This window comes from Rhinolophus sinicus, linkage group LG11 (genome assembly GCF_036562045.2).
Source record: "Rhinolophus sinicus isolate RSC01 linkage group LG11, ASM3656204v1, whole genome shotgun sequence".
In the NCBI taxonomy this organism is placed as follows: domain Eukaryota; kingdom Metazoa; phylum Chordata; class Mammalia; order Chiroptera; family Rhinolophidae; genus Rhinolophus; species Rhinolophus sinicus.
In genome coordinates this window covers 47,142,251-47,167,416 of record NC_133760.1, presented here as the reverse complement: position 1 = coordinate 47,167,416, position 25,166 = coordinate 47,142,251, and the positions used below count along the sequence as shown (strand labels likewise).

The following is a 25,166-nucleotide window of genomic DNA, read 5'->3' as shown; positions in this document are numbered from 1 at the left end:
CCCCGGAGCTCGGCCGCGGCCGCCGGGGGTCACGGCTGCTCGGCGGGCCGGCGGGGGCTGCCGGCGTCTCCTCCGCGCCCGGGCCGCCCGTGGAGGACTGCGCGGCGCTGTGCGGGACGTGAGCGCTCCCCGGAAGGCGGGAGCGGGGTGCCCACGGGGTGCGCAGGCCGCCGTCCCGGTCAGCTGCGCGGCGGCGGCACAAAGCCCGGTCCGGGCCCCGCGGGACGCCCCCGGCTCGCCGAGCCCGTGCTCAGGACCCAGACCCGCCGCCGGTGGACCCTCTGAGTCTGGTTCCCTCGGGGCTCACGACGAACAGCAGCCCCTGAGGGTGTGCGTGTGTCGTGTGCGTTTCGTAGCAGAGCGTTTCCAAACATTCACGCAAAGTAGTGAATTGCACCCCGGAGCGCGGCGGTCGCATGTCACCAGGCGTGTCCTCTGTCCCCCGGACTCGCGGACCGCCAGTGCTGTAGGGAACCGATCTCGTTCCCACAGACCTCAAGTCTCTGCAGCTAATAGATGACTGTCCGAAGCATGATCACGCCATCACACGTAACGACAAGAATGCCTTTGATTCCCGTCCACCGTCAGGTTTCCACGGTGGTCTCGTGCACGCGCTTCCCTGACTGGTGTGTGGCATCTCGGCCCAAGCAGAGGTCGGCCTGTTGCGTCTGGGGCACGTGTCTCAGGCTCCTGTTTGAGGCTTTCACTTAAGCTAACGGCAGAGGCCTGGACGCTGTGAGGCAGCCCGGCTGGGGCAGCCGCTGGTCATTGAGGCCCCCGGACCTACATGGACATCAGAAAGCGCTTGCTCCACACCTGCCACCGGGCTACTGTGTAAGGTGGCCTGGCCCGGGGCAGGGAGTGTTACGAAAGAATAAGCCTGCCTTCTACCCGCTCATGATTTACAGACACAGAAATAAGATGTTCTGATCCTTTGCAACCTGAACTGGCAGTAAAGACTCCAGCATGAGCATCTCAGGATAACCTCTCTTCGGTGGGATCCCTTAAGACCTAGCAGTGGAGGGCCTTGCTACCCTGCCAAGGAGTTTGAGATTTACCCTGAAAGCCCTGGGAGTAATTCAAGTGAACGCGCACTCGCTGCTCCTTCCACCCAACTCTCCCCTTTCCCTCCAATCCTATCCCATTGCTCCTCCCTCGGTGCCCTCTTCCCGGACCCCAGAGCCTGGTGAACACAGCTGTCTCGTTTGCGTTTCCACTGCCTTTGGCTGCTGCCTTTTGTAGAAAGGTCTGATTTGAATGGTATTTTGGTGTGAGTCTGAACTCCATTAACAGGCTGTAGGTTTCTTAGGGGAAATTCAGTGCCCCACGTGGTCTGGTTTTGAATGCATGACAGGCCTCAATAATTTCAATTTCCCCACTTCCTTTTCATGTTTAGAGACCTTCATGAGAGGCAACATAAAATGGTGCAGTTAGATTGTGTGGGTTGGTAGCCTGGCCCTGCGGTTCATTAGCAATGTGAGTTTGAACAAGTTACTTTTCTGAGGCTCTTTCCTCATGTGTAAAATGGGATTTAATAAAATGGATATGATTAGCTTGTTTAGAGAATTAAAGCGTTAAGACAGAGTACAGGAGCTAAAACTAAGTAAGTGTTAGCAATTGTTTTTTGCCTATTCGCGTATAGGCTGTTTCCACATCTTTACTCACTGTCTTTATTCATTTAAGTTCCTGGCTTCCCTAGCCAGAGTCCCCAATTTCCTCAATTGCCATGTGGACAGCCCCTCCGTCCTTTTTTGTGGTCTCTCTGCAGATCTCCCTGCTTGCCAATGACCGTATCCTCGTCATCAGTTCCAGCTCCACATGAAGATAGGAACTGGAAACTGTCTTTATTGCCACGTTCATATAGTTTATCTTATTTTCATCTTAGTTTCTTTCTGCCCATAAAGAGTAAAAGGAGCTGGATTTTTCTATTTGTTTCAGTTTTACTCAATTTTTTTTTTTTTTGGCAAGGGGAAAAAATCCTTCACGTGGTTCAATTTTAGCTTCTGATATTCTAGTGAAGAGTAGCTGTGCAAATTCCCTCCTTAGCTCTAAGTGATTTTTTTACCCGACTCTAAACCAGTCACCAGAGTTCATATTTGTATTCTCTTTTCATTTGTTTACAATATTTTCTCCATTTCTGAGTGTGAATCATAATCAGCATTCTTATTGGCTAATTTTACAGGTCAACGGGTTATTTCAGAACAGTTCTGTGTGTTTCACCCCGACCCATGCTCTTCTCCCGGTCATCGGTCATCACATTTGTCAGCGTGAGCACTGTAACATTTCAGTCCCTGATTTTGTGTTTTTAAGGTTGCTGCAGATTTAGCTAATTCATGAAGGGAACAAGACCTTTATCTTGTATCATGTCTCAGGCCCCAGAAAATGCTGAGTCACAGTGCATGTGAGGGCTGCCCTCACTAGGCCAATAACTTCAGGTTCCAGGCTGGAGTGATTTCAGACTTCTGCTGGGCTCACATTGTTGTTCAATTCCTTTTTAAAAATGTGGTGGACTTGTGTAACTGTGGGGTTGGGGTGGGGAGGGAGTGTATGAAGTGCAGTGTTTTAGGGCATCCCATTATTTTTTCCCTCTCTTCCAGTCAGTCACTCAGAACTCACAACAGGTTAGGAGACTCAAGTTCTGAGGACAATTTACCTCTGGCCACCAGAGGAGCTAGGAAGAGGAAACCATGTTGTCCAGACGATGCGAAGGAAATCTCGGAGACCAGGCAGGGAGGGAGCTGGATGAGGGAAAGCCCTGATCCTGGCTTACTTAGCCCTGAGCTGTATATGCAGGAAACACAACAAAGGTGTCGAGAACCAAATTACAATATAGACCCCTGTCCACATCTCTGAGTGGGGGGCAAGCCCACACAGCACAGCTAAGGCCCTGGAACTGAACCCACACAAAATGGGTATGCAGCCTGGACCTAACTGGGGAGGTTGCCTGCACATTCCAGACTAGTTATGTAAACAGCAGGAAGCAAAACTACTGTCCGACCCTCCTGAAGCATATGGACAGGGCTGTCTACATAAGGGATTCTATGGTTCTGAATTCAGTTACTTGTGATCAGTATGAATGTCCTTAAAGACACTGCACTTCATACACTCCCTCCCCACCCCAACCCCACAGTTACACAAGTCCACCACATTTTTAAAAAGGAATTACACTTTTTAAAAACATTGATGCTCCTTCCACCATGCTTCTATGAATAGCCTTATAGCCTATTTCTTCTGTATTTTTTTCAGTTGCTTCCGTAGGATACACTTCTTTAATAGAATATCGTTATTTCCATAGGATACATTTCTAGAATATTGTTCAATATTAATATTTTTATTTTGCCAATTCACACACGAAGAACAGATGATTTTGGTCTGGCATGTAATCCTTAAAATAGTCTAAAGTTATGAATTTGCTTAATAAAATTTTCACACCTTAACTGTTAGAACAATTATTATTGTACAATTGATAATATAGATTAGGAAAATCATCCAAAATCTGTAGTGACATTTGTCAAGTCTTTCTCCGAGACATAGTGCCAAGAGGTCTCAACATACTTTAATCAGAAAAAAAGAAATAGCTAAGACAGAGCAAAAAAAATGAATAGAATAGAGAAAATCATTCAATTCTGACTTAGTTATCAAGGTAGTCACAATTTAGGATTCCATTTAATTTTCTTATCAGTTGCCTTCTTTCTCACTGAATTTCATTAGGTTAAAACAAATCAGTATCAAAGACACAGAAAATTCTGGTAAATAAGGACCAAGGAAACGAACTAGGAAGCTCAGGATCCAGGAGAAAGAGAAGTAAAGGTAGACGTCATGGAGTAAGATGGCACCAGTAAAAGGGGACAGGAGTGAATGGATTTGGTGCAGATTTTAGAAGGAAAGCTTGGAGGTGTGATGGGTGATCCTCATTTCTGTTCCCAGATATTTCTCCCGCCTACATTCCTAAAATCATAAAGCTTTTACATTCCAGTCCCCTGACTACATTACCTACTACACCACCTTGCATTGTCAATTTGTTGACCCCTAGGGTAATTCCCCCTTATTTCTAAAATTTTAGCTCTTGGCTCACTCACTGTCCAACTCCACTACTGTCTTAATTCTTGGCTTGTAATATATGTATAAACGATCCTTCCATATATTGTGAGGACGTACCATGATTCATTTAATTAGTTCTTTATTGATGGACACTTGACTTGTAATTAAGATGTGTATCTATGCCAGAAATGAAAACGCCTTAGAAATTATTCTTTATTTCCCAACTATTAGAAAATAGGATTTAATTCTTCAGGGGAATTATACAAGGCTGAATCAGGTTTTGAATTTTTTTTGATAGTTTAATTTTTAAAGGAAGTTGTTTTAATCCAAAGACAAATTTAAATTTTCTTCAGAATGGAGGGCATTAATTTAAAATATCCTGGAATTACAGAACTCCCAGGGGCCTATATAAAGCCAACAGCCATCAGCACCAGCATTTGCCATTTGAACTTGCAGTCCTTAGCTTTCTCCTGTGATTCAGGGATAGGTACCTCGAAATTGTAAGAACAGTAGCTTTGAATTACAGTTTCTAGGTCAACGTAATGGAGACATTACTTTAGTTGTGGTTTAGCTGTGAACTTGGCTAGCAGATTTTCCCTACTAAAGAAACAAGCTGCTCAGGTCCAACTGGAAAAATACACAGGAGAAATTCAGGGGACTGTTGGCCTTGGCAATGGAAGCCCTCTTTTCCTCAGAAAGAAACCGCAGTAAAATATTCTTTAGGGAGATATCCATGAGATGAAACTCACTGAAATGACTGCAGTTCAACTCTGTGTCTCCTTGAAAGGAGATCCCATTCTGAAATTGTCTTTCAGCAAACCAGAGATAAGCCACTTAAATACTCTTTTCCTGACAGATGAGTGGACTGGCAGAGTAGAAGGGTCTGGAACAATAGCCCTCCTTATCTAGAAAGCCGTCAGGTCAACGGGGGCCTGAAGAGAAGTGCCACACCTCTCCACTCCTGCAACGCTGTTTTCTTTTCTTTTCTTTCTTTTTCTTCTTCTTTCTATTAAAGTTTATTGGGGTGACAATGGTTAGTAAAGTACATAGGTTTCAGGTGTACAATTCTGTAATATGTCACCTATATATCACATTGTGTGTTCACCACCCATCAGCGTATATTTGATCCCTTTTACCCTGGTCTACCACGCCCCAGGATTTCTTCAGTCCTTTGTCTCTTTTCTCAGCAGGACTAATGAACTCCTCAGTGTTTCTTGTAACCACTCCTAGAAGGTGCCTTGGGAAAGGCCACAGACCATGGCTGCTCTCCTTCGCTAAGGCCGACGGCAGTGACAACCACCAGTGTTTGTTGATACTCAGTCTTGCCAGGTATATAGAACGGGCATGGCCTCCTTCCTCAAAGACCACGGGCCAGAAAGGCAGCTCCAACACTGCCTGTGTTTTCCAGCAACTGGATTCCAGAATGGGGTGTACACTGAGACATGAATGTGGTTTACCCCTGATGTGAAAGATCGCATTGTTTTGGGGAGATGGGAGATACCCGGTGTTATCATTGCTAGGTTCTGGATGCCATCGAAGGGTGAAGGAAATACCGTCTGTAGATGGCACACAGGCCAAGGGCCACAGCCTGACGTCCTGTTGTGCGGTAAGTGCTCTGAGTGTGACAGGAGTTTAAAGATTCCTCCCCTCTTCTCCGTACATTTCACGGGAGCAGGAGCCACACTTCTCTTGCTGATTTCCTCTGGTTTTACAAAGTGCTTTATACATAGTGTTAAAGAAAAAACTGTTGAAATGATGCTGGTTAAAGCGTGGTAAGGAAGACTTTGCTCAAGGGAGGACTATTGTGATAGGTCTGGGGGCCACTGGGATGGGGTTTCACAGTGGGGGAGGACTGGGCTCCCCCCAGTCCCAACACAGCCTGGGCAAGTGGGAATTTAGAGCCAGGGAGCAGGGTGGGGGTCAGAGGATGGAAAAGTACTGAGGGGAAATGTCCAGGGTGAGAGGGTTCTGGGTAAGCTGACGTAACAGGGGTCCTGCTGGAGTCAGGCCAGCGTGAGCAGACATCAGCGGGGGATGGTGGGGGGTGAGGGACCTGATCAGATATGGAGGATGCGGGATTTGGGTTAACCTGACTTGTCAAGGTTCTTGATTAAGTTGGACAATGCAGAGATGAATACAGACACCACAAGTCAGGCCCAGCTGAGTAACATTCAGGGGAGTCTGAGAAGAGTTGGGTCAACGAGTGAACCTTTACTGATAGTAAGCAGTTAAATATAAGTGAATGAGTAAATATATTCCTTGTATAAAATATCCATGTACTCATCTGTTTGTTCCTTTCACAAATATATAGTAAGTGAAATATTTATATAGGTACTGCTCTCGGCACTTGTCATGTGGCACCATTAGACCCCATGTCCCAAACTGCAATTCTTTGTTGTTCCTAAATGAGCACATTTTGCTGGAGGAATATCTGATTGCTTATTTGTTTAAGGTCAGTATTACCTGGTGGCCTGTATGAGAACCCAGAGAAGACCACTGGTGAGCAAGCAGGTGTGGTGCCCACAGATTCATTTGAGCTCACGGCTCCACTGCCGGCCCTGGAGTTTGAGAGTAAGTCTCTCTCCTGGATCCGAGCTTCCGCTCTCTGTGTTTGGAAGCTCCAGGTCTACTTGGGACCTCATCTAAGGCTTCGTCCTGTTCTGGTTCATGCATTTGTCTGTGCGTTCTTGTTTGGCACCTGGGCCTGACTCCTTCAGGATGGCTATTCCACCAGAACTGTGCTGGTATTTGGCCTGAAGCTGTTGAGGCTTTGCTCCTTTAAAAGCCTCTGAGAAATGGGATCCCAACTATCTACCGTGTTTCCCTGAAAATAGGACCTAACCGGAAAATAAGCCCCAGCATGATGTTTCAGGATGACATCCCCCGAACATAAGCCCTAATGCGTCTTTTGGAGCATAATTTAAGGTAAGACCCGGTCTTATTTTCGGGGAAACATGGAAGAATACTTGGCTCTGCTTGGGCTTGGGAAGTAACTGTCCATCCACAGCCGAGGCTCCCGTGAAGCCATTTTCTGTCCGGGGTTCTGCAGCTTTCCTATGCGGGAGGGCACAGCCTGTGTGCTCTCAGATTCCAGGTGTTAACATGTCTCTTTCTGCATTGTCCACTGGACAGCAGTGGGTGCCTTTTATCCAGATTCCATCTGTGTCCAAACCTTCACCACTTTCCCTCCGATTCTCTTTTCTCCCCTACTCAGTCTACCAGCTGTCAATCGGGGTGTCTTTGTTTTAGTCAGGGATAGGTGGAGATGGGGAGGGGGTGAACAGCCAAGAGGGAAAAGGGGCCATTCCATTTCTACAATGTTCCTACTCTCTTATCGTTCATTTTAGGTTTCACTCTGGGCTACCCGGCTGGCCCTCCCCTTCACCCACCTCTGGCCCCATCGCCCCAGCGTCTCAACCCCCTCCTGTTACATCATGTTAAGAAAAACATTAGAAAGGCTCCACCTGGCCTGCATTTCATTGTCCAGAGGGCTCTATGCTGAAGTTGGGTCTTCCTCTCTCTCCCCCTCCACAGGGTTAAAGGCAGGGAGTTTGGTAAGCCTGAGCCAGAGGGCAGTAGAATCCGTCTGGGTCTGCTCCTGTGCAGAGAGGCCCTGCGGGGAGCAGCTGAGAAGGCCAGGCAGGAGGCCGAGCTGCCAGGCTCAGGCAGTGGCCTGGAGCAAATCTTTCCTCTGGGACACAAACAGTTTGGGGTGGGGGTGCAGTCACCTGTGTTTCCCCAACTCATACCAGTCCTTCTGGACAACAAGTCTTGGTGGTTTCCTGCTTTCAACCAACTTTCCAGATGCTTCTCTACCAGCTCCTGCTGCTGTAAGAGCGAGGGATGGAAAAGAGTGTGAGTCCAACACACGGTATATGTGGCTTTTCATTCACGGCTCTAAGATATGACAGGTAATTTAGAAACACTTAAGACAAAATGAATTTTATTATAATAAATAGAGACAAAGCAGGATATACATTCTATTAGGCTGAAAAAACCCTGCAGTTACTTTTTCTTTTCTTGTTTCTTTTTTGCTGTATTATCATAGATTGAGCTTTTAGGAAAAAAGTAAGACTATGTATAGTTTTCCATGGCATGGACATCAAAACGTCAGTTTCCACCAGCGTCCACGAAGTGGGCGACAGCATGCATCTCTGGCATCTGGCTGCTCCGCCCTGAACAGGCTCTGTCATCTTAGCAGCGAAGTCTTGCATCTTCCTAAGCGTGCTGTCACCATGGTGAAGGATGCAGAAAAGGCACTCATCTCTTTCCCTCTTTCAACACCACTGATCACGCTTCGTCATCTGAAAGCTGCTGTTTTCCAGCCACAATTACACTTTAAATTTAGGAAAGCACTCAGCATGTAATGTAACGTCGCCAGGACTGCAGAGTCCCATGGCAGCTGCCAAGGTGGGTACTGGTTGGGAAGTGCTTTGCTTCTTGCCATGAGCACCAAAAACTCCAATTTTTGGGTAGCAGCTCTGAGAGTATTATTCCAAGAGTACTACACTTATCATAAAATGGTGTTAATTTCTTTATTACTTATTCTGAAAATGTGCAAAGTGATGAGTTTAAGCTGGTTGTGTAGTAGGTTTGTACAAGGTTCATTTTGTTTCATATCTTTCGTTATTTTCTCTTTCTCTTTATGACACTTCAAAGAAAATCATTTCGATCAAGAAGGTACTTGATATTCTAGATCAGGCCTTGGAAATTCACTTAGCCGCAGGGCAGCATGAATGGGGTAAACTGAGCGGCTTTCAGTTTGGTGTCGTGAGGGTTGTGGCATTCTGGAGACTCATACGTCAACTAACTGGGGAAGTCCCTTCTCGGGTCCAGCTAATTGTAGCCAGATGGAAAGTGAGTCCCATTTGGCAGAACTGCTGTTTCAAGAGAACACAGAAATGTAGATTTTCATGTGAAATTGTTACATATCTTTTGAGTTATATGGAACTTATGCAAACGAATCTGTGAGCCAGATTTGTTCAGCCTATGGGTGGCCAGGTTGCAACTTCTGTTGTAGACTTTCTGGTTTGCACTCCTTTTGTTGTAAAAATGAAATCGCGAGACTCTATAGGCAAGTTTGGGCAGCATTTAGCGAATCAATGCAGACAGTAGAGAAATTATTTTTAATTCAGGACAGAGAGTGAGAAATTAAGACTTCTTTCAAATGGTGGCAATATTTGACACCTTTCTTCAGAGAATAAGAATAGAGAAAAAGTTTGCACTAGAAGAATTTGCACATGGGGGAAAATATTTTTTTAAAAAGGATGTGATAAAAGCTGCTAACGGAGCCTTTGGAAGATCTGAACACATTCCAGCCACTAAGTGCAGAGGAAATGCCACTGAGGGTACTAAAGGAATTCTTTATAATTTCCACTTAATTAAAAAACTCACTCCAAATCTTGGCAAATTAGCAAATGTAGTAGTATTAATTTGTTAGTCTTTCCGTCATTCCTCAAACTTGCAGTGGTGTTATAATCATTCCGGATTCTGGATTCCAGTTTTTGCTTTTAAAAAATAAAATAATAACCTAGTGCCAAAGTGTAGAAGACAATGGGACGGTGAGTAACAAACAGTAGGACATATGGCCTCGAGCCACTGGAGACTCATAACATGGTTCTTTCCATTCGCATTAGAAAATCAGCTTATGAAGGAAACAAGGTAGTTGACTATACCTGAGTACCTGATAGGTGTATCAACATGATTTAAAAGTTGATTGTGCTATAACATCGATAAAAATGCTTACAGGCATTGAAAAATGGCTGAAAGGGCATAAATGGAAGGACACTTATAAATGGTGAGAAACAGGGACGCTCAGGATTCATCAATCCTGCCCGAGTCACCGAAGACCCAGACAGAGAAGGAGCAAACCATGCTGGGTCTCTGAGCACACACAGAAGGAAGCAATATTTGGTCATCCATTTTCCAGGTAAGGATGGGATTACTGTCAACTCCAGACTTCATCGCCCACCTACCCAAGCGCGGGAGTGTATCTTGTCAGGGCTGGGGTGGGGGGAAGACCTCCTTGAGGAGCTGAAACCCCAAACGTACCCCACACAAGGATGTGGAACCCAAATTCACTCTTGCTGCTTGTTGTGGCAATAGGAAGCCAATGAATTAGCATAAGAACCCATCACAGACAGGTGAAATATTTGGGTATTTAGCACAGGCAAACTCCAACCTGCTCTGTGGGGACATTTCCACATGCCAGAGTGCACAGGACACACGCGTGTGCATGCTCTCTCTCATACACACACACACACACACACACACGCCTGGGAAAGATGAGCTCATATGGGAAATTGATCTACCATTAGAGACTATCAGCAGACACAGCATCAAAAGAATCAGTACCCCCGAGAACTTGAGATAATTACACAATGTGAAAATGATCCTGCAGCAAGAGAACAGACTTGAGCTGCGGGAACGTCCAGACTGAGAGGCACCCTGAAGGCTGAGCAGGATGAGTAAAGCTGATGTGCCCTTCAGGTGCCTGTTTGGCTAGGTCAGCCTTCCATAAACCGAGTGTTCTTAAAGTGGAACCCACCACACACAAAGAGAGCCCCTTAGAAGGATTTGGGCACGCCTTTGGGCAGCTCTGACAAGGAGGTGACCACTTACCAGATGGCCGGACAAAGACTTAGGCCACGGAAACTCCGAAGGTCCGAAGGACCCCTCACAGTGCCCTGTTCCCCAGGGCTTGGTGACCCACTGGACGTGGTCTCTCCTGGTCTGTGAAGGGCACTGGATTAAAAGGTTGTGGGTTGACCTAGGAGGAAAGATGAGAAGGACTGAAATGAGTAGGGGCAGAGTGACAGCTGTCCACAGGTCCTATGCTCACAATACGTGGTCACCTAAAGAGAAGAGCGAAGTGCTGCCTGTGAGCACAGCCATGGCGTACTGCGCAGACCAGCCGCTGGGTTGCTAAAGGAGGCCTGGAAACTGAAAGGGAACGCTGAGGGTGTATCCAGAGGAAACCTGCCAGTACCACTTTCCTCAAGAAGAGAGGACGTTTGCAAGGAGAGGACTCAACGTCACACACATAATGCCGTGACATGTGTCAGTCAGCTGGTTCATGTGGCCCCTGAGACACTCTGACCTACCACTTGTTCTCTTCCTCATCCTTCGGGATGTGGCTGCAAAGTCCCCTCTTGGTGACACCTCTCTGCCTGCCCCACCCCAGGCTCCGTTGTGCCGCTTCTGCAATGTGCTTTTGGTTCATGTCCCTAGAGTGTCTGTCTAGCAACCCTAATAAAAAGGTCACAGTGGCTAAATCCCTGGACAATGACCCAGGTGTCTTTGGCCCTCGGGGCCAAATGGTGGGATGTACAGACAAGCAAAGTGACCACACCCAACACGTTATTCACACTGCCCTACGTGCAGGCTTGAAGTCACCTGTAAGAAGGTGACACACATACAGTCTTGATGGCAAGCCAGCAAATCCAATCAATTTGTTAAGGACATAATTCATGGGGAAAGAGCAAACAGGTGTCTTGACACAGCATAGACAAGACTTCACGGAGTTCTCCTCTTCTCTCAGATGCTTCGGCATCATTTAGACCAGGGGTGTCCAAACTTTTTTCAACGTTTTTCACCAAGGGCCATATGCGGTAAAATACACAAACAGCCGGGCCACTCACACGAGGTGAAGTACGTATTGCCTCACTTGGTTTATTTAAGTAAACTAAATATATTTTTGGAATTTGCTGTGGGCCAATTAACAATGGGTCATGGGCCGCAGTTGGCTCTCGGGCCGCAGTTTGGACACCCCTGATTTAGACTGTCAGAATAACCATTTTACTGGCCTCTTCCAGCAGTTTTTTTTTTTTTTTAAGTCTGTGGGATATTTTAATATCTTTTCTGACCAACTCTGAAGAAAAGAGCAATCTGTTTTTAACTGTTAAGTATGGCTCCATTATTATTTTTGAACAGCGGATTTAAGCATTTGTTTGTGCTGCTGAGCAGTTATTGCTGCTGACGGCTTTCTGTGGATGGCAGTGGACACAAGAGTGATACTGTTTGAATAGCGAGAAATACAGTCTGTGTGAAATAACCACCATGTAGAGGGTTCCTTATAAACGTGGTTTCTTTCGTTAGCCCAAGTTTTGAATTGGGAAAGGCGTTTGCTAGACGCATCATCTAGCATGTTTCAGTGCTGAAATCAGAAGCAGGGTAAGAAGTTCATTAAAAGACCCATTTATAAGTCCAGGGAGTCTCCTTGTCATAAACAGCACCTTCTCCCCTAACTGGTTCAGACTCGCAGCCCTGACAGACTGCAGAGACGGCTGTGCTCTAGAAAGCTCCGCCATGATTCCAGGCTAGTAATGCCTTGGAGGGTGTAGAACTGGGTCTTGAATGCAGCTCTTGGTCTAACCTTCCTGCCAGAAAGGAGCCTGCAGAGCTCCAGGAGCCAACGTTGCTGCAAAGTGATGAAAACATATTCTCCTGGTGAACCCTGTATTAAGTGTGTTTTCACCCAGGGTGAGAGGGTAGGTGCTGAATTTCTCTTTCTGGGAGGTCACAGTGTGGGTGTGGGGTGGGGGGGCATAGGACTAGAGGGGTCTATGTGCACGTGGTCACAGAATAAATGTTGTCTTGGGACAGAAATTTAGTCGATAAATAAAGGACTTTATGTACTGAGATGTCAAAAGGCTTGATCTGAAACAGGACAGACATGATTTAACGCAGTTAGACAGGTTACCTCAGTGTTTAAAGTGAGTGGTGAAAGGGGCCAAGGTCACAGAGTGAGCCTCATGGGGCCATTTTGTTTGGCTTTCAGGACATTCTGTGGCTCCTATAAATACTTCTCAAACCTAGCTGGTCTGCAGAGCTACCCAGGAAACTTTAAAAAGGCAAATTCTCAGGCCTGCTCCCAGACGTGCTGAATTAGGGGTGGAGGATGGGCCCAGGAATCTTGAGTGTGGGAACCACTGATCTTGGAGAAAGCTCAGACTTCAGGCCAGGCAGATCTGGATTTGAATCTCACCTGTGACTTTGAGCAAGTTTCCAGACTCAGCTGAGTGTCCTGGGAGGGAATGCAGCCAGCTCTGCGATGCCTGGTATCCCCTGTCTGCAGGCTGGGGCCAGGCCAGGGGCTACTGTGTTTCCCTGAAAATAAGACCAACCGGACCATCAGCTCCAATGTGTTTTTTGGAGCAAAAATTAATATAAGACCTGGTATCATGTTATATTATATTATATTAATTATATTATACCTGGTCTTACATTAAAATAAGACCGGGTCTTATATTAATTTTTGCTCCAAAAGACGCATTAGAGCTGATGGTCCGGCTAGGTCTTATTTTGGGGGAAACACGGTAGCACTTAGTTAACCAAAGCAGAGACCTGCCCCCGACGTCCAAGCCCGCGCCTCCACTCCAGGGCAGTCAGGTGGACACCTGCTCTGAGCCCTCCAGGTTGGTGCCGTCTCTCCCGAGGGAGGCTGGATCCATCGCCCTCCCCAGGCTCCTGTAAACAGCTTTCTGTCCAGGCCTTGGGAGAAGCAGACAGCAGATAGTGTACAACCATCAGTGTCAGGCTGAGCTCTTGCTGCTTCCCCACGTGCACTCCCCCAGAGGCTGGACACTGAAAGAATTTTCCGTCCTTATCTCTAGTTTCTGTTTCATGGGTTTTCTCTGTGCAAGTAAAACTGTAAGTTTACCAGTGGACATTAAAACAATGAATTTCTCCCCCAAATGGAGACAGTGAAGTGGCTGCAGTTTTCCAGAATCTAATTACCAGGAGCAGTTGAAGTACCCAGAACGTAGCAGTGGGCATCCGGACGCAGAGGGCGTTCTTGCGTATTTCAACATCTATTAAAGGAAAGGCGCCCAAGTGCCACCAGCGTGGACAGAGCCTGCTGTAAGCCACTTTCTGTCTTACCATTAGTCAACCTGAGTTTCCAAACAAAGAGCCGGATAACTGAATTGGCCCGGCCAGGCCCAGGCAGCCCTGTTATTGTTTCCTTAGTGTTCTTCCTCATTAAAATGTGGGGCAAGGGAATCACATGGCACCCACAGTTCTCGCTTTGAGAGACAGCAATGTTCCTGGGGACCCTGGGGACCCTGGAGGGACCCTGATCCCGCCATAGGGGCGTCTGGGCACAGGCCCAGCCACTGGTCCCTCGCGCGCGTTCATGGCCTTACTTGAGTTCTTCCAGGGTCCTCCTCCTACTTTTCTTGTGCTTCTAAAGAAGGCCCATCCTGAAAGCGCCTCCCAGCCTGTGGTGGGGCAGGTAGACGTGATGTGCAAAGAAGCCAGAGTGCACGTCTTCATTCAAACATTCAGACAGAAAGTGGAAGAAAATGCAGACGAACGTGTTCCGTTTGTCGGGTGGAAAATGAAACATCTGGCCGGTTAATTCACTTTTTCACTTCTTTCATGCAGCCATTTTGGTGACTCCACAGCCTGAGAGCTTCTTATAACTTCATGGCTGTTTTACTCAGGGGCGGTATTCAAACACCGAAAGTGGGTCTGGCACGAATACTGGCCCCAAGGGAACCAGTGTGTGCTGGCTGGCTGGCTGGCTGGCAGTCCTGACTGGCCTGTTCGCTCGCAGGTGCACGGAGCAAGAGGGAACGCTGAGCAGGGCTTGGATGGCATGTCCATCGGTTCTAGCAGCTTGCTGTGAACAGGAGGGGGAATGATGGAGCTGACGGAGAGGCTGAGTCTTAGGGTCCCCTGGCTGTCCCCTGCTGTCCTGCTACTGGAGCAGGAGAACACTGACACCCACCACCTGGAGTCCGGAGATGGATAGTCTGTGACATCAAAAATGACACTCTAAATTGGTTCCAAACACAAGGGTGTTTCGTAACAGCGCTGGCGCTGAGCACCTTCATGCTTCACATGTTTTCCAGCCAAATAAAGAGCATAATAAACATCAAACTCTTGTCTGGCGTAATTACCATAAATCACTACAAATGGGTTCTAATACTGTTAGACACGTGGGTGCCCAGCCATGGTCACGGGGAAATGGGGACAAGAGATTGTTTCACTGAGGGAATGTGCTATCGTGTCACGTTCATGGGACTCGCCTGAACCCTTGCTCAGGAAGTAAAGGAAATGGCTCCCAAATGTTTTGTGGTTGTTACAGGGGCCATCAAAGTGGGAGAGAACAGAACGCAATACTATTCCAGGAAATAAATCGGGTGATGGCGGGTCAGCAGGCAGCGTTTCAGCTGTGCACATGAAGGTAAGAGCTAACGTTCTCGGGACAGACGTCAGCTAACTGCCTTCTAATGTAGGCTTTTCCCCACTTTAACGATGAGGAAATAGCTGGCCTGTAGCACAGGCAGGCATCCCTGCTTACAGCTTTCCTCTGTGTGTCCGTCCCACTGCTATTGATACCTTTTAGGTGCCTTGGGGGAAACACAGAAGGAGACCCAACTTCCGCCCTCGAGTTGTGGGACACACTGCTGTGTCCTGCAGACACAAGTTGAAGACACTGGTGGGATGGCCCCCTGTGGTTGGCGGGGACCCAGGGAAGACTGGGGAGCGGGACATTTGGGCAGAGCCCTGAAACAGGTAAGGTTCTCTTTGTTTTCAGCCCCACACATCCCCATGATATGGATGTAAATTGTAAGTAAATGTGAAGTTTGCATCACTGTTCTTTGTCTGGTCCCAAGCTGGATTTAGAGCCGCCAGACGGCCCTGCCGCAGCCTCTCTGGGACCTGCTTGCCCAGCCTCCCCACCGTCCTCCACCTCCTGGCCCAGATGGGCTCCTTATGGGCAGGTTACTCCACTGGGCAGGTTTTCCAGATTCAGCAAATAAAAATATAGGATGTCAGTTAAACTCAAATTTCAGATAAACAACAGAAAAAGTTTTAGTATGTACCATTCAATATCTGGGATGTACTTATACTAAAAAAGGTATTTGTTGTTTATCTGAAATTAAAACTGTGTGTTTCATCTGGCAAGCCAATACCCAGCCTCCGAGAGCCTTCCCTCAGCACCCGCAGGCCCCACCCTGCCTCCCAGGGAGCCCTTCTCTGGTTTATCTGAAATTCATTTATCGACTCCAGAAATGGTCAGAGTACCCACCATGAAGAGAGCCCTGTGCCAGAGTCTTTGGGGACAGATGACCTGGCAGGGTTCCCCCAGAGAACCTCCTGTTCAATAGGAGAGAGGGGACATGGCCGTTAGCATATGGGAAGTGCCAAGTACCAGCCATGACACCAAGTGGTGGTCCTGGAGGGGGCCCTGGAGGGGGAGACAGCGAGGGCAGATGGGTGCTTTGGGGTTGGGCTGGGGCGTCTTACCACCCCCTGATGACTGCTGGGCACAGTCTGGGTGGGAGGGGTTTATGAGCAGAAATAAACACAGCTGGTCCTCAACTCTGGCCACCAGAGGGCGCGCTGGCTTGTGAAATGCTTTTCCTCCACCACCAGGAGGAAAAGGGACCGAGTTTCACAAAGAGCAGAGGTTCCCTTTTTCTTTGCTCAGAAACAAGTCAAAGAGAAAACCGCAGGCACCTCCCCTCCTGTTTGACAGGGGAGGGTCTGCCCCAAAGCCGTGAGGGGGCGAGGACGGCACCTTCTTAAGTCAGAGGTGTATGCCCAGTACCAAATGCCACGCCTGCCCCTCTGAGCGGGGGCAGGAAATATGGGGACAGAGCAGGAAGGGATGGAGGGAGGAGAGAAGAGAGGACTCACTCCGGGTGTGGCCAGCGTTTCCTCTTTCCTCCTCTCCCCTTGCTAAACATTCTAGACATCCTAGGCCTTTAATTTTCTTGCTTTCAGGTGAGAAGTTTCATTCATTATTTAACAAGTAAACTGAGCCCCCAGTTCCTGCCCTCCCAGGAGGGAAGATCCTAGTGGGGCCACAGCCTGTGCCACAAGGTGCCTTGGAGGGGACACCAGCTGACTGTCAGTCTGGGCTGTTAATGGCTGGACTAAACGGCCTTCCTGTGTCTTTGAAAAGCCTCACCTGCCATGTATGCTCGTTTGTGATCCGCGCGATAAGCCTCTTCCCTCCCCCATGTTCAGTAAAGATTCTCCACATGTAACGCGGCAGTGTTTAGGGACGGGCCCAACTGCATGTCGGCACTGAGCTGACACACAGAACAACCATGGGAGCGCACTGAGTCTCACTGGAGCTGGACACACCAGCAGGGTCCGAGGTGGCCTGAGGGCAGCCGCACAAACCTGGCGGGGAAATTCTGGATTTCTCACTGACAGGAAACCGAGGTCCCAGCCAACTTAATTTACATTTCAAAGAGCAGTGTGGTTGCATCTGGGTTACTTACAAGCACAGGGAGCCTCTGCGACCCTGGTCCACAGAATAAATTAACCCCAGAGAGATTAAGAAACTTGTCCTCGGTTGCACAGCGAGTTGCTACCGTGGGGTTTGACCCACCTGGTCTGAAGTCACCTGGAGACAATTTGCACCCCCAAAATACAGTTCCTGGCACCCCCAGGCTGCCCTAGCTCCTGTCCTTTCCAAGACTTGTTCAGCCCTTCCTCTTCATCTACGAGCTGTCTGGATCCTTCTGGTAAATTACCTTCTTTGGCCTACTGTGTTCCCCAGAAAATAAGACCTAGCCGGACCATCAGCTCTAATGTGTCTTTTGGAGCAAAAATTAATATAAGACCCAGTCTTATATAAGACCCAGTTTTATATTATAGTAAAATAAAAATGGGTCTTATATTAATTTTTGCTCCAAAAGACACATTAGAGCTGATGGTCTGGCTAGGTCTTATTTTCAGGGAAACACGGAAATAAGCCAGAGGTGTTTCTTAGTTGGCCATGAAGGACCCCAGTGAACAGGCGGCTATGAGGCCTGCCCTGCCTCGTCCAGGCCTGCGGACGCAGACCCAGCCCCTCTCCTGGAGGAGCTGAGCCAGCAGGGGAAGCAGCAGCTGTGCTCAGAAGGAAGCTGATGGGAGCGTGTGGGCATGGGCTGCCCAGCGCCCAAGCCTCACCTGAGCTTCCCCAGTGACCACAATCCTCCAGGAGCCGGGACTGGTCCAGTGGAAGATGGGCTGGGGGAGGTACATGTCCCTCATTTGCCATGTGAGTCAGATCTATAAATAGTCATCAGAAATAGAGCAGAGAGAGAGCGAGGTCGTTTGTGGACTTACATTAATTCAACAGTGGCCTTTTCCTTCCTTCTGAGAGAAGCAATCTGATTCTATTCAAACTGAAAAAGAAAACAACAAAATCCACCTTGAATTACCAAATAATTTATTCAGGCCCCTTGATGCTTCTCAGGATGGGGAGTCCCAGGGGGTGCAGGCCGGTGGCTGCCGATGTGTGGGGGGGACAGTGAACACCTGGGTCCCTTCCCTCCTCCTTTCTCATAAGGCGCCCATAAGTGCCAGCAGCCAGAGGGGAGAAATTCATTAGCGGGGCCGGTTTTGTATGATTTAATAGTTGGCATTAGCAAGTTAAGTCTGTTTGGCTTCCCTTCAACAATGGCCTCCAGAGAGAACGGGAGGCAAACAGGCTGGAAGCCGGGCAGGGTTTTGGAGGTGATAATTCACATCAACAATAAACTGCTAGTGGGACAGAGGGTCTGGCCTTCCTCTTGCGTTTTCCTGCTTATTCCTGTAGCAGAGGAAAGCAAGTCTGGACTAGTGTCCCACTGGACGGACAAAGAAACTGTGACCTGGGAGGGAGGGCATGGTCCTGGAAGCGGCCTTCCTCTCTGCCTACCTGGGGTGTGTCGGGGAGTGACCTCCTCGGGAGAACCGGGGCTCAGGCACGACCAACAGCCGAACCCAGCTATACCCACAGCCTTCTCAGTGCAACTCGCGACTCTTGATTGGAGCCAGATTTTGAAAAAGAAAAGTACAGCTCTGGAAGATGGGGGCGGGGGGGGGGGGGGGGCACCTGATCTCCTCTCGAGATGGGCTGCAGAGTGCGGCCAGCAGGTGACTCCTTCGGCTCTGCTTCAGCCGGAGGGTCGTAGCTGCCTGGTCCCAGCCTTCCCAGCGCAGTGCCCCAGAGGGACTGGTCCAGGAGGGCTCCCAAGACCCCCTGGCTCCATACAGGACCCTCTGATGGGCAGTTCTCCCTCACACTGAGTGGACTGAGGCTTCGCGCACCCCACCGTCCATCTCCGCAACGCAACTGCGACCCCAGCTGTGAAGGGCACTGTTGGGTAATTAGGGAGCTTTGTGGCTGTCCCTGTCCCTGTAGCTCTCTCTACATGCGTATTTGGATATAGATACATAGCTGTCTGCATCTGGATACAGATACACAGAAATCTATGTATGCTGGGGACGGAGACTGACAGACAAAAAAAATATGGCAAGATGGTACCCCTTCATGAGTCCAGGTGAAATGTTTCCAGATGTGCATTGTACTATTTCTTCAACTTACTGTAGTTTTGAAATTTTTCAGAATCCAAGTTGAGAGAAAAAACGAATAGGTGCAGTACCCACTGGCCTCAGAAGGGGGCTCAGTAACCAGCAAGCGTTCCCGGCTGGGCCACTGGGTTTCTTCTTGGGACTATGCTTGTCTTTGGAATGAAGGTTCTGTGAGGGTGTGCGACCCCGACAGCAAGACAAGCACACACGCAGACAAGCCTGGAGTGACAAGTTCCAGGTGCCCGCCCCTGAAACGCTCCCTGGCTCTTGCAGAACTTCCAACTATGAGTCTTCCCAGGATTTTCCCAGCCATACGGACGGACGGACCTCATCAATGCCCATGTTTGGCTTAACTGAGTTGTTAGGCTGTTGTTTTCCCCAAGTCATGGAGTCCTGACCAATACAAATGCTTCATGTGTAGAGGTGGGAGGGCAGTCAGGCAGCCTTTTAAAATTTTGTCCATTCTGTCTCGGGTGAGGACCACTCCCCAAGGTGGGCAGCGGGCAGCACACTGACCAAGACCAAGGCGGGGCTCGGCCTTGATTTCTTCCTTTCTTTCTTTCCCTCTCTTCCTTTTTTCTCTCTCTCCCTCCCTCCCTCCCTCTCTTCCGCCTTCCTTCCTTCCTTCCTTCCTTCCTTCCTTCCTTCCTCCTTCCTTCTCCCTGCCTCCCTGCCTCCCTCCCTCCCTCTCTCTTTTTAAGTTTCTTTATTCGGGCTTGTTGGTTTCTGGAGCTGTGCTGATATGATCTGCCCCATTCATTCTGTCCAGCAGAATTTGGGTCCCTCAAGTCTTGGGAGTTATTTGAAGAAACTGTGATCCTTTCATGTCTTCTGGTTTCCGTGGAGCTTGCTTCGTTCCCTTTCATCTCCAGCTCAGGGCTATGAAATGGTGTAATGGGCACGAGACTCTGGAGTGCGGAAGTGTGCGGAGCATACAGGCATATCTGAGCAATCAGAATTAATAATGTGGCATCCATATCCCATGCTCCCCCCTTCTTTTTAACATGCCTGGGTGGATGGGACATCCCAAGGGGAGGCCTGTGCAGTACTCGCTGTCTGGGGAGGTGCAGGGAGAGGGCTGGTCACAGTTAGTCACACGCACAACAGGCTCTGGCTTGGTGTCAGCTTGAGGAATCCCCCTGCAAGTGGACGCTTCCGTCGTTTGGGACGTCTGCCTGCCTCGTCATCCAGCTTGTCCCTCTCTCCTTCAGAAACGTGCTCTGAACACTTCGGAAAGCCGTCTGGCTGGACTCCTGCCAGGAAAGCCAGCATTTGTTGTTTCTTACACGTGCCCTTTGATTTCTTGGAGGCCTCAGTACCTTACTTGGGGGCAAGAAGAGAGCATCTTTATATTTCCTTTAAGAATATCACAGAAAAAAAAAGGAATGAGGGGCTCAGGCAGTTTAATGGATGCTGGGGCAGGTCCAGTTTCTTCGTCAGGCGAGGAAACAGATCTGGAAGGAACACTTTGTGGAATGTACTTTCTCGGGCAGAAAGGCTGAGAGAGCCGTGACCAATTTAGGGTTTTCGGTTTCACAAAATTCATAAGTAATAAAAGAGGATTTTTTTCTTCTACTCAGTTGTCTCTGCTCTAATGTTTATTACCTGACTTCTGCTCACTCTGGGTTTATTATGTTCTTTGTCTAGTTCCTTGAGATGCAAAGTTAGGAGTTGATTTGAGATCTCCTTTTTTAATGTGTTTATGGCTCTAAACTTCCCTCTTGACACTGCTTTCTGTGTATCATGTAAGTTTGGGTAGGTTGTGTTTTCATTTTCATTTGTCTGAAGATATTTTATATAATTTCCCTTGTGATTTCTTCATTGACCCACTGGCTCTTTAAGAGTATGTTGTTTCATGTCCATATTTCTGTGGATTTTCCAGTTTTCCTTCTGCTATTGATTTTAGTTTCATTCTATTGTGGTAGGAAAAGGTTGTGTGATTCCATCTTCTTAAATTTCAGAATTGTTCTGTGGCCTCGCCTGTGGTCTCTCCTGAAGACTGTTCCGTGTTCCATGAGAAGAATGTGTTCTGCTCTCGTTGGTGACAAAGGCTCCCTCCTTGTAAACATGAGTCAGGTTCTCTAGTCTCTCGTTTTCACCCTGGGCGTCTGTCCTTGTCAGGCCTGCATTGCCCAGTTGTAGCAAGAATTTTGCTAAGCGAGTTTAGAGAGAATTTCCCCCATCCTTGGTATCTGGTCAATATCTGATCCAATTCCTCACCTTCCCACAGGTGATATGTGACTTGATGCATCCAGGAGAAAAATATGAACCTTAGACTTGACGCATGCATGAGAGAATGTGTAGGTCGGCTACAAAAGTAAGAGACAGAGTATGTAACTTCTAAGCCACACATACACGGGAATGTTGAACACCAAATTAGGGCCCGCGGGGGACGGAGTGGGGGGAAGAACATGACACTGGGCGAAGCAGCTTCTGGGGGTCTGGGTGCTCATCAGGCTTCAGACCTTTTCATAAATGTAAATGTGTCTCTAAAATAGAATTCAACCACTTTGGGTTATTTAAAAAATAAAACAAAAAACCTTTAATCTCTCTATAGCAGTGGTTCTCAACGAGCGTTGACTTGGACCCTCCCTTTAGGGGACATTCAGCCATGTCTGGAGCCATTTTTGATTGTCACACATGGGGGTGGTGCTACTGGAATCAAGTGGGCAGAGGCCAGGGATGCTGACACCCTACACTGCCCACGACGGTCCCCCTACCAATGAGTTGCCTGGTCCAAAATGTTATTAGTGCCAAGTTTGAGAAATCCCACCCCTTAGAGTAAGAAAATGTATTTTTTCAAAAATTAGATTTTCTCCCTCATCCTTCCGTTTGAGAGGAAAGGGAACTCCATTTTGTAAATCACGAGAAGCAGGAACGATGTGACATGGTGACCTCACTCACAGTACTTCTCGTGCAGTTATGTTCAGGAAATAAAAAAGCCTGATAGAGTCTTCAGGAAAGACAGGAACTTCATAAATAGGCAGCATAATTAATATTTTAAAGCGTTAAAATGAATTTACCTTTGGTTGCTCAATTCAGTGGTTTGAATGCAGAACTACCCTGGGTTGTTTTGACTGGACTTTGTGAGATGGCGTTTCCACGCAATATTTCACGGCTTTCAGTTTCTGCATCTTCAGGAAAGGGACAAAAAAGGTAACTGAGAAAGCTGTTCCTGGCCTCGTCTTGCCAGTGGCACATGAGGATTAGACAGTGGCTCTGTACTCAATTCCGGCTGCTACTGACGTCCTGTCATTAAATCCTGACTTTACACACCTGGCATGCTGCCTAAACGCAGCTCAGGGTGTGAAAGTGTAGATTACAGTCCAACAAATCAACGTCCTCGAAATTGTGGGTGGACGTCAACCTGCAATTAAGAACAGCATGCCATCACTCCCTTTGCCACCTGGTGAGGGCAGAGAAGCAAGCTGTTTTTCCGGGGTTGGGAGGTGAGGATACAGCTAAAGGAGCAGCCCTGCCAGACTCCAGGACCTGGCTTTTCACCCAGGTAGTGTCTCTGTACACCCTGCACCATTCAGGAAGTCCCTAATTTTCATTGACAAACTTGGCAGTTTCTTCAGAGAACCTGGTTTGGTTTTGTAGAATTTTCTTTAAAAATCTGTGAACACTTGTGGGTAACGGGAAAACAAAAAAACCAGATCCTCAGAAAGGAGGCAGGGAGAGCTGGACAGGAAGGATTTGGGACAGTGCATGTGGACATGCTAATTTAAAAGCAACAGAGAGGATATCCACAGGGCCCCGTGGACAGGCAGGCACGTCTCCCAGTCCTGCAGAAGAAAAGGAAAAGCTTCCCGCATCACAGCCACGGCCTGCCAGCCAGAACCCAAAAGGACAGGATGGGAAGACTAGACATTCATCGGTCCCTGTCCTGAGGGAAGAGCTTCCAAAGCAACAGGTACTATCCATTTCTGGAGGCTGAGTTCCGAGGGATTCACATCAGAGAAGGATTCAGACACAATTACACCCCACAGGGGGAAACAATGTCAGGAACAACAGCTTCACATTCCAAGGAACAATTTGCACAGACACCACTGAAGCTACACTGTTACCTGTTAGCTGAGGCGACTAACCAGCTATAGAAAACAATTTCAGAAAGAACAACTGTCCTGAGTTGGTCTTTCGGCCATTTTGACCGAAGCAAAGCAAAGCAGAGCAGAGCAGAGCACTCTGTTTTGGGAAATCTATTTCTTTTTCATCCTTGCAGAAAAATCTGTGTAGAAAGGTCTTTGCTGCCCTTCTCATTTTGGGGGTAGGGTGGGTGCTGGACGTGAAAGGTTTGTTTCTATTGTCAGTGACAGTCCCCTCCACCTTTCTCAATCGGTGTCCCAAGACTCACTTGGTCACGCAGAGTACTGATGGAGTTCTAACGAGCTCTGCAGCCCAGGAAACTGAGTGCTCGTGTGATGAAACGCGAGCCATGTTGACTGCAAAAGCGGGGTGCCACGGAGAATCTGAATAGGATTTCATCCTTCACTCATTTTAGATAATTTCGTCTTACTCCACGGAGACTTGAGGAGTGACTGAAAAGGAATTCAGGGTTAGGATTTAATTGTGATCTCATTTCCATTTCAGATGCAGAATCAAATTTCAGCATCTCTTGCCACTCTTGAGAGTGGGTTTAGTTGTGTTTAATCAGTTGTGTTTAGAGAGGCGAAGAGCTGACAGGTACTCATACAGCAACACCAGCGCTCCTTATGCCATGGGGCCAGATTCAAGATGGCGTGGGCATTGCTTTGGTAGTTTTTCTGCAAACAGAAACCATCATGTTAGATCTCCATCCACTCCTTTTACTCCAGGGGTAGAACTGAGATATGCCTGTCCTTTTCTGGCTTTGCATTAGTTATCTATGGCTGCAGAACAACTCACCCCACATGTAGCAGCTTGAAACACCGGTTACCTTGGATGTCTGAGTTAGTTTGTAGCTGTGGCTCACCGGCTTTCACAAGGTGCAGTCAACGTGTTGTCTGTGGTCACAAGTCTCCATTGGGGGAAGGTCCCACTCCACACCCACGCATGGGTTGCTGGCAGGTTGAGTTCTTCACAGGTGGTTGGACTGAGGGCCTCTGTGCCATGTTACCTGTTGGCTAGACATTCCTGTTTCTTGTCACGTGGGCCTCTCCATAGAGTATCTCAGGACACGGCAACTGGTTTTCCTCAGAGCTGGAAAGTACTAGTGGGAAGGAAGCCAGAAGCCAGAGTCTGTCACCTAATCTCAGAAGTGACATGTCACTTTGGCCATATTCTATTCATTAGAAGCAGGTCACACTCAAGGGCAGGGGATGGTACAAGGTTGTGAGCACCAGGAGGCAGGGATGGCTGGCAGCCGTCTTAGGAGCCTCCTACCACCAGCTTTCCTCTTTTTATATTAAAAACTAATGACTGAGAAAGTAAGGTTGCCTGGCGACAATGAACGGGAAAGGCTGAGGCTACGTATCTTACCTACTTGTCACACATTCACTATGTTACTTTTGAAGTTTTCAGAGCTGATTGTCTTCGGAGATATTACCCCTATGTAACAAAGTGATAAAATAACTCAAGGCTGGAGAAAGAAGCCCCTATGATTCGCATGACTACTTTTCGGTTCAAAGTTTGTGAATGCTTCTCTGATATACCACGTATTACAATAAAACAAAGTCATCAGTGGGAGGCCAGGTCATGATTCGAAAAGTATGGTCCAATACCCAGATTTCTGATAAAAAGCCCTTCTAGCCATCAGCGGCTACTCAAAACGTTTCAATCAAGTATGCACCGGCTCAGTGGCTGCCAAATGCCACTGAGCAGGCACCAGACGTGAC

General features: G+C 47.9%; 2 long non-coding RNA genes across 8 annotated transcripts; one reads left to right on the top strand and one right to left on the bottom strand.

Moving 5' to 3' along the window:
* The first annotated feature begins 109 nt into the window (after nt 1-109).
* On the top strand, nt 110-16,309 carry LOC141567528 (uncharacterized). Of its 5 annotated transcripts, XR_012490221.1 has the most exons (4): nt 110-5,647; nt 6,494-8,451; nt 15,134-15,232; nt 15,395-16,308. It is a non-coding gene; the product is annotated as an uncharacterized LOC141567528 (long non-coding RNA). The 5 variants fall into 5 exon arrangements; XR_012490220.1 differs by having other exon boundaries at nt 15,134-16,309; XR_012490223.1 differs by lacking the exons at nt 15,134-15,232; nt 15,395-16,308 and having other exon boundaries at nt 6,494-6,966; nt 7,846-15,116.
* On the bottom strand, nt 7,730-24,888 carry LOC109447457 (uncharacterized). 3 transcript variants are annotated; one of them, XR_002137364.2, is made up of 6 exons: nt 23,708-24,888; nt 22,627-22,717; nt 22,374-22,484; nt 18,121-18,179; nt 10,663-10,810; nt 7,730-7,869 (listed from the first exon to the last, which is right to left on the bottom strand). It is a non-coding gene; the product is annotated as an uncharacterized LOC109447457 (long non-coding RNA). The 3 variants fall into 3 exon arrangements; XR_002137365.2 differs by having other exon boundaries at nt 22,374-22,717; nt 23,708-23,891; nt 24,305-24,888; XR_002137363.2 differs by having other exon boundaries at nt 22,374-22,717.
* Between the last annotated feature and the right edge of the window lie 278 nt (nt 24,889-25,166).